The sequence below is a fragment of the Giraffa tippelskirchi genome, chromosome 1 (genome assembly GCF_054371585.1).
Source record: "Giraffa tippelskirchi isolate mGirTip1 chromosome 1, T2T-mGirTip1v1.2.pri, whole genome shotgun sequence".
NCBI lineage: Eukaryota > Metazoa > Chordata > Mammalia > Artiodactyla > Giraffidae > Giraffa > Giraffa tippelskirchi.
This window is the reverse complement of record NC_137275.1, coordinates 211267491-211284002: the sequence shown is the minus strand read 5'-3', so window position 1 is coordinate 211284002 and position 16512 is coordinate 211267491. Positions and strand designations below refer to the sequence as shown.

The following is a 16512-nucleotide window of genomic DNA, read 5'->3' as shown; positions in this document are numbered from 1 at the left end:
GGGAGGATCCTGTAAAGTTAAAAGCCCTCGCTCTATACTCCTCAGACTTTCATGATCATGTGGATAAGGCAGCATCTTAAACACAGATAACTCTATTTTTCACTTTAAGACTATGCCCTACAAAATAAAACGTCTATTCAAATGAATCACTTTAAATCTACTGAAAAGGTATCATGGCCTGAGGGAAAAATCTAGCCAGTTTTTTATTTTTTTATGCTTCAAGAGTCCCATGCGCTGATTTATTCATGTTTTTCAGCCATATTTGACTCTTAAAAACTGAAGAATTTATTTTTCTGTACACATCAGTTCAAGCCATACAATATATGCATGAGCACACAGACAAGATGTTGCCACCAACTTCTTTACTAAAGTAGGGGAAAAGATGATGGGAAGTTGTCAAGAAAGGGAAAAGGACCAGGACGAAAATACTAGAAACATCCGAAATTCACCCTTCAGAAGCTGCTTCAGAGAAGACTGCTAACACTTACCTGAGCTGGGGTCAATTTTGATAATTGTAGTTGACGTCTAGAAACAGGGTTATGAATATAATTATCATGAACCAGCAATTGGGCAATCACAACCTAATTAAGTCCACTGACTAGATTATCTTGTTTTTCCCCTAATAATCACATAACATTTAACACTTGCTCATTTTAGGACCTATGGGTGATGTTCATTCACTATTAACAAGCAACAGCCACTGGTCAGAGAGACTGGATGAGGGATTCAAACATGAGAAGCAACCAAGGGGTGGGGATGAAATTCAGGGACAGCTGAAATCTGTTCTTCAATTCCACTTTGCTGCTCAGCACACCCAAAATTACTAATGAGAGGCAAGACCATGGGAGAAGATGGAAAACATGATGGGAACTTCACACCAGTGGAAGGATACAGGTCTGTTCTCTTAAGTACATGCTATTTTATGTGATCTATACAATGTGCTTTTTCACATTATAATGCAATCTGTCTTGAGATGAGTGATTTTTTGTGTTTTTTTTTTCAGGATAATGGAAGATTTCTCCACCAGCCCTAAATACATAAACTTTATACATTTACCTCCTCAAACACACTCTAAAGCTCCCTCTCCTCCCTAGCTCTTGGGTATTCTCAAATTCAATGTCCTGTTCCCAAGTGGATGTCACTGCACCCATAAAGAGACCTTGACTCAATTTACCTACACTTTCTGCAGTGCTCCAGAGGGTAGCCTAGAGAGATGACTTTCAAAGAATTAAGAGGAAAATTGAAGAAATATTTGAAGGTCTGGTCCTTGAGACAGGCTGGTGTGAGGGAGCATCTTAGATGTCTGGGCACTACGGTGAAGGCTGAAGAGAGTGTTTGCGGGGTTCTTATGTTAGAAATTCCACCTGGAGAACCCCATGCTTTGGTACAGGTCAATTTTACTCTCTTCAGCTATGTAATCTGTTGGGTTTTTGTTTGGGGTTTTTTGTTGTTGTTTTTGAGGCTTTTCCCTATTACTAGCTTTTATCTAAGAAAACAATGGTTCTGATAAGTTTGGTAGATAATGATACAGATGACAGGTTAAAAACGAGTAGCTCTGTGACTCCTCTAGGACACTTCATAAACAGGACACATGCTTATCCTCCTAGCCAGGTTTTGGGTCGGAGTCTGTCTAAGGACAGACGATCACCTGAAAAGATCCATGGCAAAGTTAAAAAGGTTTTAGAAAACCACCACGAGTTGCCTGGAGGTTAAAGAGTCTACTCAGCAATTAACGCCCAACTGTCTGTCCTACAGAAAAGCTACTGTCCTAGATATCTGAGGGATTTTTGGACCTGCTCCATGGCCCTTAGTACAGCTTGTTACTCTATTAAGGGCATTTGTGGTCATCCCTGAACAACAGCTTCCTTACTGTACTGTGATGTTTCAGGGAGAGGCAAATAAAACCAAAACATCCATCATGTCTCCAGGATCTAAATAGAGCACATGGTGATCACTAAAGGCTTGGAGGATACTAGCACCCATGCTTTGAAGAGCATTGGCACTATTTTCAAAAAATCACTCTTAGACAGTGGAACTAATTTTCAAATATGTCGGTGTGGCTTTTGAAAAACAGTTCTTGTGCTTCCAGTAACCAGAGCCAACATAGGGCACTGAGACTTTCAAAAGGGGCCCTCACAAGGGAAAAAACCATCATCTCTTCCTTAAAAAAAAAATGTCACACAGCATTATCTTTCTGCTTGTAACAGGGAGGGGCACCTTTTAAACAGCCAGGTGTATAATTACGTTATAATACTGAGTTCAATACAGTACAATTTTTAAATATTTATTCTCTAAATTTCCACCCACATGGTCTCTTGGGTTTTTTTTTTTTTTTCCCCCACCATCTCCTCTGTAACTCAGAAGAACAAAGAGAGGGCACTCTTTAGTTAAACACACTTTGTCAAGCTATTACAATAAGTTATATCTCTCATATCAACTAATATATTACAATTAATTTTCCATTAAGCTCAGATTTCCTTCCAGAACACCAGGATATACTCCTGGCATAAGCAACTAGAAGAGATAAACCATCAGGAACATAAGCTATTAGCACACTAAGTAATAACCAAGGCCACTTCCCAGCAGCTGAGAGTCAGGAGGTGGTCCCCCTGTGTGCATCCTGGCTCCCCCATTAAACATCTCCATGAAACTTGTGTAAATTACTTTACTTCCCCAAACCTCAGCCTTCTCTACCATACGAACAGCCCCTGGTTCATATTCAATGTTAAACAAATGTTACCTTGTATTAAATATTAACTATGAGCATTTTGTTAACGGTTTATGTGATATTCCCACTCTACAGAGAAGTTGGCAGAAATTTTTGATGAAGCAATCATATTTAATCTCCTTTTGGAAGGTCTTCTTGCCCAACATTAGAAGGGACAATACTCAGTTGACAGCAGAAGGGGGAGAAATTTGTTTTTGTTTCTTTTTCCAATGGAAGTATAGTATTGTATTAATTTCTGCCTTAGAGCAAAGTGACTCAGTTATACACACATTTGCTTTCTTTTTTTATATTCTTTTTCCATTATGGTTTATCCCAGGAGATTGGGTATAGTTCCCCATCCTATACAGTAGGACCTTGTTTATTTAGAATGGATATTCTAAATAGAATAGTTTGCATCTGCTAACCCCTGACTGCCTGCCCATTGCTCCCCCTGACAGATGTTCTTGAAGCTGAACTCTGACATTCAAATGAAAATGGTCTCTTCCATCCAGACCCCTTCCCCCGTTATCATTATGAAATACTAATTAACAGTCTTCAGAGAAGACCATTTAAGACAGAAACCATTGAACAGAAAAGTTTCTGGGTGATAAGTACTTTGTTATAGAAATCTTTACATAATCTCTAGCAGGTATCTACATTTTGGCCATCTTCAGCCTATAACTCAGTGTTCAATTTTTACCCCACAGGGAGGACCCCCAGATCGGGTACAGTCTGGGTTGGGTGATCTGATGCTTGGCTTACTGGTCATAACACAGAGGATGATGTAATTAAGGATTAGAAGAGCTGAACATTCTGGACCATGGTGGCCTTATTTTGGACATTAAAATGCCAGGATTGGATTGACAGACCAGCCTGTGATGCCTGGCTCCAGCAAACAGCTTAATCCCAAGCTGGACTCAGGTAGCCATCATGCCCCAGGCGTTTCCCCTCTGAAATAAGCACTTCCTTGTGCCTCACTTCTAACACCCAGAATACAGGTAGAGAAGCTCTGTGGATAACCTCAGCGAGGACTATCGCATGTTCTGCCCATTAATAATGCAGCTACTTTCTGCTGTGCTCTATTCTCTACTTCGCTCCTTTTCCAGGAAAATCTCCACCAACATCTACTTAACCAGCTCCATCAACCTTCCATCTGTCCTTTACCAGCAACACCGTATTTTTAACCCCAAAGTCACATAAACTGTCTCCCAAGACCAATTCTATTTTTTTACAATAAGGCCTGACCAAAGAATGTGGATCTGAGCCCTGGTCTTCATATTTCACGTGCAACAGGTACCAAATTACAAGGTCTTTTTCCACTTGCTTTATTGTTTTCTTAAAAGCAATGCCTTTCTTCCTGTAGGCTCTTCCCAGAGGACGGCCCTCTCTCCTCTGACTTGTCAATCATTCTCCCACCTCTCTTCTCCTTCTTCTCCTCTTATCCAAGCAGTTTCTCCTCCCCAGAAAATTTCCACCACGTAATTATGGCAATGCTTTAGCCTACTTTTCTGTTAGCTTAACAACCCTGTCTATTTTCTACTTGTGCTGATGCCACTGTTTGCTTTTCTGACGGGCTAATCCGTGTATCCTTTCAAGGCCTAACTTCCCCTACCATGAAAGCAGCTGGAGTTCTGATTCACAGGTGCTTTCCAAAGCTTTTCATTAGCAAGAGAAATGAGATGGTTTAGAAACCCATTTCTTAATCTGCAGGTGAGTATGGGAACCTTTGTGCAGCAAACATCTTTCAAGTATCCCACATTGTGCCACCGCACAATTATTGTCTGACTAATAAGTACAACGTTAGAGGCACATTTGTCACGTTAAAAGGGGAGAATGTTCCCTCAGAGAAGTTCGCCACCACCCCTCCCCCACCCAGCCTCTGGTATTTCCCAGTTCAAGAGAAAAGCACTCAGCTGACGGGCAGCAAAACTGAAGACTTTCCCAGTCTTAAAATCTGAACGGGGAAGAGAAGAATTCCAAAATACGAAGGCTTTAGCTAGTGTTCTGGTTCAACTGGCCAGACGAGGGCTTAGGGAGGGAGTTTGGCCTTCCCCAGCTGGGCTCTGTGGCAGCTAAGCCTCTCCACAGATCCTGGGCTTAATTACCTCTGACACAGTTGTCTTGCCTGGGCTTCCAGCTCCTTTTGTGTTCAAACCAATCTCCATCCAAAGGTAAGTCTTGGCCTCCTCATCTTAGACAAATGCTTCCATTTCCCACTAAGTGATCCTAAAACATTTTCAGCAGGACCCATGGGTTTGCTAGTGGAATGTTCCTCATCTTTCCTTGCTCGGTCTTGGTGAAAAACCTACTAGAAAGCCTGGCAAGTCACTTTTTGAATTAAGAAGCCTTCAAGGATTTTTTTTTTTTTTTGACAAATAAGTACCCTCCCTCCCCTCATCTTCCTGTTTCCCTCTGGAGCAGGCTCTGCTCTCTGAATGAAGTTGGGGGGATAAGCTGTGGTCAGACCTGACAGAAGCGCTTTCTTAATATTCAGAAGCAACAAGCAGTGAACTACACAAGCAAATACATGAAAGCAAGGAAATCAATACCAAAATACCCATGACCTGGCACAAAAAGAAACCTTCTCTCCAAGAATAACTCAAGAAGAAAAAAACTGTCTCCAGCTACGAATTAGGCAAGAATGCTTTGAAGACACCAAGTCATCTGCTCACCAGAATTAAAAAACACAATGCTTTTGCAGGTGAACATAAGGAGAACCTCTCACTCCAAACTACTCTACCTCTTGTCCTTCCAAGCCCTGAAAACTCTAACCTGGTGTTGGAGCCACACATCCCAAGGCTACAAATCCTAGGCGTGGGTCAACTGCTAAGGACAGGATCCCTTAGAAAGTAGATATATTTGACAACAGCATTTCAGAGCAGAAAACGTAAATCCAGATTCCCAGTGTGTGCAGTTCTCCCGATACAAAGTTCAAGGGGACAAAAGATTCCAAAGAGCTTCCTAATAAACTGTCAATGCAACCTAAATTCATAAAAATGCCTTTTCCCCTCACTTGGAAACGTCTTCTCCTTTTATAAATCCCAGAGACAGTTCCACTTAGAATTATCTTCTCTCCAATCCCCCCCCTCCATCCAACCCCACACTTTTTTTCTTCCTTCAGTACTGGCATGCAAACCATGCTGTTTTAACTTCTTTCCTGTTCTCCCAGTTCTTCTGGAACATTTTATTTTCGACAGTCAACTCATCTGGAGGAGTGCCACACTGAGGTCCAACTGTTTATAGCGTTAACTGTGTTTCTGCCAGAAGTCCACATACAGCCCTACCTTCTCCAGACTGCCTCCTGGATTAAGAATTTATGCTTTCGTTTGGAAGAAGCTTAGAAAACGTGGAAACTTCCAAACATCCCTCTTCTTCTTTACAAAGTTACTCTCACTTGTCCAAGTGGAATGGGGAATGGAAACCCACGATCACCCTTCAAGTACTATCCCGTCCCTCTCTCGTGGTTAAATGTGGTACGTGCCTTTCAAACAGCATTTTAAGGAAGACATCGTGTCTACTGGGGCATGGGAAATAGCTAGTCACAGGTCTGCAGGAGAGAACTGGGTCTCGATAAGATCCATGGAGGACACATTTTCAGATGAGTCTGGAACACTGGGAAGCCACCAGTCATCGCTAAAGACCGGATTTCACTCTCTTGGCCATTCATCAGTATTACAAAATGGCATCTCTGCAAGAAGCCAGTTGAAATCTGTACCAGGTTGCAAAACAGATCCTCAGAGTCCAATTGTGGGCACTTCGGGAAGTTGCAATAGACCCAGACAAACTTCCAAAGAAGGGCATTTGAAAAGGACTCCTCATCCCTGGATGACAGAAGTGCAGGGAGGAGGACAATCAGAAGAAAAGCACAGCTTCAAACCCAAGAGCTACAAGTCCCACAGACAAAACAGGCCTCTGGAGCGTACTACTCCTGTGAATGACCACGCTCAGCCCCAGGCTCCCCAACATGCTAGACCAACTAAACAAAAATCAATACTCCTGCCCCACTAGCCTATGGTTTCAGGGTTTCTGAGACAGCCTTGCACTCTGGAGAGGAGAGCCGGTGTTTCACAAACTGCTACACTTACAGGCAGTAGAAAGGGCACTGGGGTGGGAGTCAACAGACCTGAGTTCTAGGCCTGGCTCTGGTACAAATGAACTTTCTGACCTGTGCAAGGTCTCTGTGCCAGTTTCCTCCTCCTTACAATGCCCGGGGAGGGGCAGAGGTGAAGGAGACATCTCTCTAAGGCACAAAGCAACTCAATGAGAAGTTCTGACTTCATATGCATTGTTTAGGGTGATATCAAGCAGTCAGCCTTGACATGATTTTTAGTGTTAATTTCTACTTGGGAAATAATGCACTTGTCCACCACCCCCAAAATCTCAGTTTAATCCCCATGTTCCCCAGCCTTCCTTTATCTTACAATAAATGCCTCTTTTCCTTTCTTTTTTTAAGCAACCTTCCCCAAACTAAGACTTGTGCTATTAAAAGAGCTTAGAACTTCCCATTTCCTTGCTAGCGCTAAAATTAAACTGTCCATTCCTTAGGGTCCAACATAACATCTGCCAGATGTCTTGGCATATCACACAAAAAGAGGAATTTTCTTCTAACATTATCTACTTTCCTCTCTGTTTTCTCATAATCAATTAACAGGTCACCAACACCCACCTAATGTTTCTCTCAAAGCCACCAACTTCCTAAGTATGTGAACTTCACAAGATACTTGCTTTCACACACACACACTCATGGATAATGACTTTTTTGTCAGTTCACTAGATTTTAGCAGTAGACACTGGAAATATTTCCCCCCCACTTCCTCTGAATTTCCTTAGTTTCCATATACCAATCACCCACCCATGTCAGATCCTTTGTAATTTGAGTTCATTATTATTTCCTAATTTATGAGTATGACATTGAGAAATAGCTTGTTTCCTAGCAGTCAACTCGAAACACTCAATGCAGGTTTGTCAATGTTCTGTCCCAAGAGGCAGACTGATAAAGACACATACCAAAGAAGATAAGTAAGGTTACCTTAACCAAGAAATCTCAACACTAGGAAGGAATCCAAGACAGACTAGACCTTATTAAACTCCATCACACAGAAAACGGGACTCTTTCCCAAGGCAACTTTACCATTCTTTCCTTTCAGGAAAACTACCACACATACTTTAAAGTCCACTAGTAGAGTTGGATTTCTTTTTCCCCCATTGTCTTACAAAAGACTTGTTAGAAAAAAAGAATATACATATACACACATATATGTGTGTGTATATATATATATATAATGTTTTCATCTAAAAGTTATCTCCAATTCCAAAGATTAAGGGAAAAAACCAAGTCCTGGGAGAATGTGATCAATGAATTAAGTGGACATAAATCGAATAGGAGAAAGATTATGGAATCCGACGACCCAACAAGAATATTTTTTATGGCAGGGTACATCACAGTTCACACAGTCTCCAGAATGATTTCTCTCTGTGATTATATCAGAGCAAATTAGGCAAAAGCTTGCCTACCAAGCCTTATCAACTTGGTGTCTCAAAAAAAGGATCTCTGAGTTTTAACATCAAATGAGAAGGTTCCATTGGACACTTTATTTCTTTCATGATGGTTTATCCAAAGTAACTGTCCCATTTCAAATGCACATATCTAGAAAAAAGCAAGAAACCATGTCTTGAATATAATGGTGCTTCTCTTGGTGATGAGCATCCGAGATGGATGAGTCTCAGGCTGGAACACATTCGTAAACTCCAAAATGCCTCTTAGATACCTAATTTTTTTCCCTCCAGAAAAGCTCAGCTCTAAGGCTGTCTACATACAAAAACACCAAAATATTTGGTCACAAAGTAAAAAATATGAGTCAAACTGTTAGACTGGCAACCAGTTTGTCAGTTTCTTCCCCCCACTGAGAGAAGTAATTAACCGGTTGTCCTGGCATCAACAACAACAAAGATATCATAGAAGTTTGCTTCAAGATCAACAAATAATTTATTTATGTTTACATAAACATATATGGTTAATTAGGTGCAAAATTATCTGGTAATTACTTCCCCAAATAACTCCTTTTATCCCATCGCATTTGAACTTCTGAGTTTGAACATGTAGCATGCATATATATACATATATACATTAGCAAATTTAAATATAACATTAATGACATTCTACTTAAGAGCAAAAGTTATATCAAAAATAACGTTCAAACATGAGTAATTAAAGGTATGATTGCAAGTAAGATTTTTTTTTAAGTGCTCTTGGAGAGCCCTAGGTTTTTAATAAAGAAACAGAGCTCTGAAGAGAAGTATTTTTAAATGAGTATACACATCAACTGAGAATCCTGAAAACCATACATCTATGTCTGCAAAAGCAGGGTTTTTACTTCATTGACCATGGACAATTATCAGCTAAAGAACCATGTATTTCTCCTCTCCTTTCACACCTCTCAGAAGAACAATAACCCTCAATGAATGACACAACAGTTTGGTTCAAAAAATGTGATGTTGTCATATACAGCACGGTGCATTTACTGAATGACACTGCTCTCAGTCACTCAACAGAATATAATTACATCTGGAATCTAAAACCACCTTGATCTGCACAAAAATACTGTAGACATAAAGAACTTTATACACACCCACAAATCTGACATATAATGAGAAAGCAAAGCCAGAAAAAATCTGGTATAAGTCGCTCACCAATGTGTTCCTTATTTCTGTTGAAGCTGGTACCTTTCTATATTCCTCCTTAGTTGAAAACAAGGTCCAATCAGCCTCCTTACAATAAATTAACTGGTTCTGAATCTCCTCCATTCCACTGTGGAGCATTCCTCACCTATCTTCAAGAGTCCATCTAAAATTCTTCCAACATCTTCCCTCATCCTCAAGATGGCTACCTTACCTAATGGAAAAGCAACATCTTCATGGTTGGCTTTTATAAATTCCTCAAGCATTTCAGGATTTAGTTCTTTACTGGGATTGATTTCATACATTTTCTAGAACCAATCCGTGAAGAACTCCAATCAGTTTGTGTGTGGACTGGGTAGATTTGGGTCCTTTCTTCAAATCATCCTTACAAAATGTCTTCCTCTAAGACTAATAAATTCCTCCCAATTAGAAAGGTGAAGCTACCTGGACAGAAGGTTTTCTCAACTGACATAATATTTTAAAATTTTGTTTCCATAGTGACATTGTTAAGAAGACATCTGATATTCCTGAAGACTTACAGTACTTGAGAACACAGAAAAGGGAAAAAAACAAACAAACAGCAGAATGGAAGGGAAGAGGGAAAACAAAGGAACTAAAAGAAGGCCTAATACACAAATGGAGCATCCTGAAAAGAAATGTAGACCTTCCAGAAACTGGTGTCAGCCAGTCTTAAAGAGTTCCTCTGAGATCTTGCAAGATTTGCTGTTGCTGCTGTTGTTTTGCAGAAATCAACCCCAACCAGACAATAAAGTCTTGCAGTGCATCAAAACATGATGATAATCAAGCCCCAGAACTCCAAAAATCTCAGCTCAGGGCCACCACCATCTTCACAAGGAGGAAATCACATTTCCTGGTGACTTGCAGGAGACCTGGAGCAGCTTAAAAGTTCTGTGAAGGACCTCAGTGGAAAAATGTTTAAGGTTTTTTGCCTTGCCTTTCCCAAAGGAAGTCAAAACCCTACAGGTCCACTCAAAAGGAGAGAAAAAAATTCCAAAAGTTTACTTTAAAATGGAAACAAATGCCTCCATAACTTGTGAAAGTACTCCTTGGGTGGGAGAAATTTCTGAGAAGCCCTTCCAAGCCCCTCATTTCCTTGCATAATGAACAGATAGTGAGGAACCACCACAAGATTCGCCCCCTAGAAAGGGAGAAGGAGAAGGCAGGCAAGCCTCCTCTTCCAGCCATCACCAACAGAGCTTCAAAATGGAGACATCCATAATTTTATAAACACTTCTGAGCTTTGTCTCCTGGAAACCCGCTCTCCTCCATTTTCTGGTGGAGTTACAACATGACACGGGCTTACCTGACTCAGTTCCCAGCTCTCAACCAAACTAGTTACTTCCTCAAAAATCCTGCAAGCCACCTCCAGAAACAAAACCAAAGCAAACCAAACAGCCAACACAGACACTCAGACACAGCCCCCGGGAGCCCTGGGAGAAAGCCCCAACTGGTTGGTCTTTTCCCATCCCAGACGCGTGCTTAAAAATGAAACTTTTTTTTTTTTTTTTTAAGTAGGGGAGGAATATAAAAGGAACTCCAGGCAGCCTCCCTCCCTCTCTGTAGGTTAGAAGCTACAATGAAAAGAAAATGAGGGTTCCTCCAGGAATGGTGAAAAGCCTGGAGAATGAACGTGAGAAGAAGCTTTGTGTTTTGGAGTCTGGACTGGAACCAAAGCAGACAGCTTGCAAATGGAGGACAGGGAGATAAAGAAAGGGAAAGAGAGGGGCTGCTCCAATGGGGGGCGGCTGCGGCTTCCCCTCGCGCCTAGAAGGAGGGCAGACCCCTGGGAACTGCACCAGGAGTCAGGCGACCCCCGGGCCTCTGCCTGGGGGTCCTTTCTCCCTTCCTCAGAGGAGAGCCAAGCGTGTGTAATGGCTTCTCCTCTCCAGAAACCGTTGTCTCCTCCACCAGACGCTTCTGAACCCCCAGCCTGGAGACAGCTCCTCAGCGGCTCCTGAACCTGCGCCCCCCCTCCCACCGCCCCGCCACCCGGCCGGCGCCCCCCGCTCCTCGCCTCTCTGCTCACCACCGCCGCCGCCACCCCCCGACACATCCCGACCCCGCATCCCAACTTCGGGGAGAGAGAGAGAGAGAGAGCCAAATACCTGAGGAAGAGGGGGGGTGCCAATCCGCACGGCTTTGCCATCGGGCTGGGGACAGGCAGACAGAGGGGGAAAGAAGGAGAGGGACAGAAAGAAAGAGGTCAACCCGCTCAGGTCGGGGCGGCCGGGAGCGCTCCCTCCTCTGCCCCTCGCTCGCTCCCTCTGGCTCTCTCGGCTCAGGTCTCCTCGACTCCCGCCCTCCGCCCCCCTCTCTGTCCCTACTCCTGTCCCCACACCCGGAGCATCCGTCCTAAGCCTCCGGCTCTCTTCTCACTCATCTTTCATTTTCTCTTCTCTCCCTAGAACTACACGAAATTAATTAAGCCACAGCGCTCCGCTCCCCCCCGCCCCCCAGCAGAAGGAGCAGCCAGCAGGAAAAGCACAGCCACCTCCACTGCCACCACCACCACCTTCTCCTCCTCTTCCTCCCTCGCTTCTCCTCCTCCTCCTCTTCCTCCTCCCCCTCCAGCTCTCTCTCCCTCCTCCTCCTCCTCCTCCCCCTCTTCTCTCTCGCTTCTTCTCCTCTCCCAACAGCCAGTCCATGCAGGGGACTTCCTCTCCTCCCGGCTCCACCAACCCTCCTCGGCCGAATGAATGAGCGCGTTTGTGCCTCCACCACCCCGCGCTCTCCTCCCCGCAGCACTCGGACCACCCCGAGGTGCTGGTTAATTGCAGTAACTTACAGAAGAAGCGTCCCGGCGCCGGGAGGTGTTTCGGGTTCTCCAGCCCCACCGCCTCCTTATCCTCTTTCTCTTTCTCCTCTTCCTGCTCGGGTTATTGTTGTGGAAGTTGTTTGGGAGTCTCATGTGCTTCTGCCGGGTCTCAGCAATGGAGGATCGCCATCTTCCCTGCCTTCCTCGGCTCCTCAGACTCGCTGCAGCTGCAGATGACCTGAGATATCCGTCTCTCTCTCTCTCCCTCTCTCTCCCTCCCTCCCTCTCCCTCTCACTCTCTCCCTCTCTCTCTCCTCTTCTCTCTCCTCTCCCTTTCCCTCGCGCGCTCTCTCTCTCTCTCCCTCCCTCTGTGTCTCTCTCTGAATAATGAGCAACCAGAGGGAGAGAGAAAGCAAGACAGAAAGAGAGAAGGCAGACAATCTTCTGCCACACAAAACGCCGGAGCACCAGGGGGTGCGCGAAGCCTTTCTAATAACAACAACAACGTGCGGGAGAGAAGAAGAAAAAAGAAAGAAAGAAAGAAAGAAATGAGGAAAGGGCTGGAGGTGGGGGGGAACGGGAAGAATTATCCAAGAGCTGGAGAAGAGCAGAAGGAGAAGGTGGAGGAGATGCTGAGGCTGCGGCTGCTGTCCCCCCTCCCCCTCGCTGAACCCCAGAAGGAGGCAAGGTGGTTGCAAAGTTAAGGCTGGGACATTGTCTTTGTCACTCAGAGCAACACAGAGCCAGGCCAGTGAGATGCAAGAGGAGGCGGTGGCGGCGGCGGCGGAGGAGGAGGTGGTGGAGGAGGAGGAGGAAGAGGAGGAGAAGGAGGCAGAGGAGGAGGAGAAGGGGAAGAGGCAGATGAGATGAATAAAGACCTGCGGAGAAGGCGGTGCGAGGAGCGCGGCGGCCGGACTGAGGCGTGCGCGCTCGCGTCCCGGAGGCACCCGGCCGCCCCGGCCGGCAGAGGAAGCCCCCAGTGAGGACCCTGCCCTGCCGCTCATAGCGCTCCCACCATCAGCCCTGCCCGAGGCGCCGAGCCTTGGCCCCAGCGAGTCCCTCACACGCATCCATCTAGAGGCCAATCTTTGCAAAAGAACATACACGGGGAACTAGAGGTTGCAAGTCTAAACCCTGATCAACCACGTGGGGCTTTTTAATCCCTTTCCAGCTTGCGGTGTGAGTATCTCCAGTGAAAAGCTCAAATTGTCCATTACTGGCACGTATTTTGAAGTCTTCTCCTCCGAAATAAAGACTCACTGTGCATTTTATTTCTTTTCTGATATGGGGGGGGCGGGGGAACGAAAGAACCCATCATTCTGAGCCTCGGAACCACCACTTTCTTTTCCTAACTTGTAAAGTGTTTTGACGGCGCACCAAAAGGGGGGGAAAAGCCTACTTAAATAACTTTACACCCTCCAGCCCGGCGTTGTTTGCACTTTCTGGCTGATCATCTAAAGGCTGAGAAAGTAACAATCAGAGCTCCTAATGATAAGGTGTCATGGTGTTGAAGACAAGAGAACCAAGATGGAGCTTTCACACCTTGAATTTTTATTTGGTGTAATTTCCCACAAATCGTTCTGAACTATTTATTTTGCAAAGGAGTGCGTTTACCCTCCTCTCTAAGTCCAATGTCTCCTAAGGCTTTCATTTGATGGGGGGAGGGGGAGGGAGGTGGTGCCTACAGTATAAAAAAATCAATACAGCAAGTCAGAAGCAATTGAAGTTCAAGGGCATGGGCTGCTTGTACCATTTCTATTTCTCGCATCCTCGAGTTGGACATCAACAGTCTCGAGAGAGAGAGAAACACGCAGCGCGCGGGGCAGAGACCTTAATTAAAGTTTCTTTTGTCCGCGTCTGAATCGGGGGATGTTGCTGGATTCCTTTGCATTGGGGAGCGCGCATCCGGTGGAGAAGGCGCGGTGTAGAGGATCCAAGGCGAGATTGTCCTCTGTAATACTCACTACCTCCCCCCACCCCACCCACCCCCAACAGCAGTCCGGGCAGACATCCCCACAAACCCATACAATAAAGGGGAGGAGGAGACGCGCGCGGAGTTGGTTCCCACCAGATAGCGGGGTTTTATAAACAGATCTGACTCCTTTCCCCAGCTTTTCCCCAATCGTTTATTCCGGGGCAGAATCTCTCACCCAGAGGCACGATTTCAACCCCTTCCAGTCAACACTTCCTGCCCTTTTCTCCTCCCACTCACACTGAAAATCTTGGGAGCCCTAAAAGGGTGTTGATGGCGGGGGTGATAAATAAATAAATAACTGACACTCTACGCGTGCGGTGGAGAAGAAAGGAGGGGGGAGGGAGAGGGAAGAGAAAAAGGAGGGAGAGGAAAACCTGGAGGAGAAAAGCTCTGAGGCGAAAGGGAAACGGGAATCCGAGAAAGGAGCGAGGAGGACGGTAAGACTCGGCAGGACGGAAATGACCCTGGCTTTGTACCGACTTGGAGGACTCCCCCTTCCAGGTGCTGGAGGGACCTGGGGAAGTCCTTCTGCCCCGAGCTCCTCCCCCACAGGACCCCAGGGATGTCTGAGCGCTGGCCGCCGCTCCCCCGTAAATTCCTCGTGGCACCGAGAGGAAGCGCGCCAGGTCTCCATCGTCCCTCCACTGCCCCGGCTGATAATTTACCTCTTTGTCTTTAATAAAAAGCTGACTTTTTCTGTCAAGCTCTGCACCGGGAAAATAACAATCGTATTTCGGGTTGAAAGCTCCTATCACTGTCGGGTTTTGGAGGCTGTGATAAAATCTTCATCGACGTGAAGGTACCTTCTGGGATGGCTTGGGTCGGAAGTCCTAAGATGGGGGCCGCCCTTCCCTGGGGTCAGGGGGGCAGGGGCGCGGGGAACCCGGCGGTGCGGAGAGAGGAGGAAGCGACGAGGTCAGGGGAAACGCAGGGCTCCTGGGGCACCAAAGAGCTTCCAGCAGTCGGGGAATGAGCCCTGGGGAGGAGCCTTTCGCGAGAACGTGAGCGCGCCCCAACACGCCTCAGACCTCATAAACCCACTTGGCAAAGACCGGGGAAGCGGCTGGCGGACCGACTGCGGTGAACTCAAGAAATTAACCTGCGCTGCAATTAAACGGGCTGCCGCCCTTTCAGACTCACCTCGAGCGACCGAGATAGCTCCCGAACCGGCCGCTGGGGGACCTGGCTCCTCCCTCCCGTCCCAGGAGAAGAGGACAAAAAGGGGAGATGGACTTGGAGATGGCCCCGCCCTTCAAACGCTCCAATCCTTGGAAACTGAACCTCCTCTCCAACCCTCCACGTCTAGAAGGGACAAAGGCAGCGAGGAGATCCAGAGACCGATGGAGAGATAGGTGGCTTTCGGGCTTCTCAAATGGGCGCTTTGGGCGAAAGGGATAATGGCTCAGTTTCCATTCCAAATACAGAATACTCCTGAGAAGACCCATCTTCTGGTTCAGAAGCAAACTGACTTCCCAAAGCCGTGCAGCAAGCTACTGGAAAACTCCCGCATAGCCCTGGGTTTTGAATGTGAGAAGGCTAAAAATTCAATTCATGACACCATACACAAATTTTTCGACATTTTTTGAAGTCACGAGTGCCTGAACTATCCACCTAAAAATAATCGAAAGAAAGTAACATGAAAGAAATAAACATGGTGGGGGAATGTGCTTTTTTGTTGCCTGCTGGTTTTTATTGGGGGCGGTTTTCTTTCAAATGATAAAGTTATTTGGATAAATAAAAGCTAGGTCACTCAAGTAAAGTGTTGAAGCTGAAGATTTTAGTGAAAACCTTGACAGACTTGGCGCTTAAGTAACTGTAATTATGCTTTGCCATTAGCAGACCATTAAGATAAACTGGAGAAAGTTCACACCTCCTGCTATTTCATTCCCTAAGAATATTCACAAAGATAATATAAGCCTCATTGGTGGGCTCTCTCCTCCACCAGGAGGGTTAATTTCTAAAATTCCTAATTAAAATGGAAAAGCTTAGATTTTGTACACAGGCAACAATGTGAAGCAAGTCTCCTGAGGACATGTTGACTCCGTGAAATTTGCCTTTTGTTACTGTACCCTATGCCATTATTTCCCTGGAGTCATACGGTATTTCAGGACTCTGTTTATGTTCCAGGAAATAGGAATATGTGGGAAGCCCGGACCTTCTTCTCCCTTATCATGGATGACTAGCATACACACTCCTCATAAACGGAAATTATGGCTCATCAGAAGAGTACCTTTATGAGCATTAATAGAATAATAAATCTTGCAATTTTAGTTTAAGAAATAGTGGAGTCCTATAATCAAAGTGACCCATGCAAATATGATCCACTTCCTTGCCCAACCCTAGCAGGATAGGGATAATCTATAAATCATTTTGGTT

The 16512-nt window shown here is 45.2% G+C and overlaps 1 protein-coding gene and 1 pseudogene across 9 annotated transcripts in view; one reads left to right on the top strand and one right to left on the bottom strand.

Annotated features, from left to right (window-relative positions):
* The window catches only part of ZNF462 (zinc finger protein 462), a 178972-nt gene that overhangs the window by 134725 nt on the left and 27735 nt on the right, over window positions 1-16512 (bottom strand). For 4 of the 9 annotated variants that reach the window (XM_081525497.1, XM_081525512.1, XM_081525526.1 and 1 more), the window contains exon 1: window positions 12192-13260. The exons of 1 other annotated variant lie outside the window; for it this stretch is intronic. The gene's annotated coding sequence lies outside the window, so the exon portion shown is untranslated. Of the gene's footprint in view, window positions 1-11511; window positions 11557-12191; window positions 13261-14801; window positions 14969-16512 lie in introns of those variants that run through there. 4 more of the 9 variants (XM_081525478.1, XM_081525515.1, XM_081525545.1 and 1 more) reach the window with 2 other exon arrangements.
* On the top strand, window positions 14595-15571 carry LOC145516535 (uncharacterized; annotated as a pseudogene).